Genomic DNA, 1,642 nt, shown 5'->3' with positions numbered 1-1,642 from the left:
ATGTTTTAGGTGTGGTTGTGTGTGTGGGGTGGCATGGTGCAAGAAGGAAGAAGAAAGAGAGTTTTTTATTGGAAAAGAAGAGAGAGAGAGAGAGCTATTTTTAATTGGCCCAAAGAAGAAGAAAAACAAATTATGTAATTGGGCTAAAGAAAATAGGAGCCCATATAATTGGTTCGTAGTTATCCATTTACGCATTTTAATAATCGTAACTTTCTCGTTACGACTCCAATTCGGATCCAACTCGCGTCAATGCACTCGTGACGTCAAGTACGATTTAATTACGATAGTGAGAAAAATAATTTAAAACTACATATGTACATCTACGTCACATAGCCAATAAGGGCATAATCGTCATTTTACCTACTCTGGGAGAAAATTATAATTAAAATTGGAACGGGTCGTCACATTAGTAATACTAATTTTTTTAATTTTCAGTTTTTCCACAAATGTTGGTATCGTGCACTGCTCAGGCCACGACCAGTATAACGCAAACATCCCATAACCATCAAATTTGGTAGTGCATAATATTAGGGTGCTTTATTTTTTTACAAGGTGTGGATCCATGCAAACATCCCAGTCTTCAATTTGCCCCCTACTTTATTTTAGTTTGGAACATAAGGACTCAAACTATTAAATGAAGTTTCCCATAGCCATCAAATTTCTTAAAGATTCAACCAATTTGACGTGAATTCTTGGAACGAAATGGTAATTTTTCAGAGGGGGATCGAGCCCCATAAATGGTTCCAAGTTTTCTAGTGCTTGAAATATAAAACGTTTGTGTTTTCCCAGGGAAAGAAAAAACCCAAAAAAAAAAAAAAAAAAAAAAAAGAAAAAAAAGAGAGGTCCCACCGAGATTTGAACTCGGGTTACTGGATTCAGAGTCCAATGTCCTAACCACTAGACCATGGGACCACCTTGAGAAATTTGTGCATCCGTTTTTATTTAATCACTACAATCACCACAGTTCAACACCTCTCGACCAAAGAAAGTTGGGTTATGGTAACTCACTATTTTATTTTACTACTGCTACTAGAGTCGTGATTCGCAATCACTTAATCGTATGAAGAAGGAAACATAAATAAAGATGAGGAATACAATGATGCATCAGTACATCTATAAATAACAAGAAGATCAGGGAAGGCATAATTTAAGATATGACCAAGAGCATATGAATAAACACTTTACTTGAATTATAAGTTTCTTGCAACATCATGTCAAATTGAACAGATAAAACTAATAAGGATTGTGAAATTTTATTTGAACCCGTATAACTTTTTTCTATACTCAATTTAAATTTTAAATTTGAAGTGTCTTTTTTATCATATTGTATAATTACTGTAAAGTACAAGATAAAATTAAGAATAAGATTAAAATGTATCAATAAACCCACTCCCAATAATCAAACCATTACTATCACGCAATCTTTCTCTTGCGTTTTATTCTTGCTAAAATCCTAAGATGCTCTCATAGAGAATAAGCTCTTTTTGACAAATGGATATTGATTTTGAAGTTTTCGATCCTCCAACTAAGATATGAATTGATGATTTTTTTTTTTTATGAACTCAAAGAAAAAATTCGATGTGCCATCATTGGCGCATCTCAATATGATTTTTCCTGCAGCTATGTAAGTCTGAAGCAGATG

General features: G+C 33.6%; 1 non-coding gene across 1 annotated transcript; it reads right to left on the bottom strand.

Moving 5' to 3' along the window:
* Positions 1–840: 840 nt before the first annotated feature.
* Positions 841–912, bottom strand: TRNAQ-CUG (transfer RNA glutamine (anticodon CUG)). The gene has a single exon. It is a non-coding gene; the product is annotated as a tRNA-Gln (tRNA).
* Positions 913–1,642: the final 730 nt, after the last annotated feature.

The sequence above is a fragment of the Pyrus communis genome, chromosome 11 (genome assembly GCF_041283825.1).
Source record: "Pyrus communis isolate YQ-2024b chromosome 11, ASM4128382v1, whole genome shotgun sequence".
NCBI lineage: Eukaryota > Viridiplantae > Streptophyta > Magnoliopsida > Rosales > Rosaceae > Pyrus > Pyrus communis.
The sequence above is the reverse complement of the archived record's forward strand: the minus strand, read 5'-3'. Positions and strand labels throughout refer to the sequence as shown.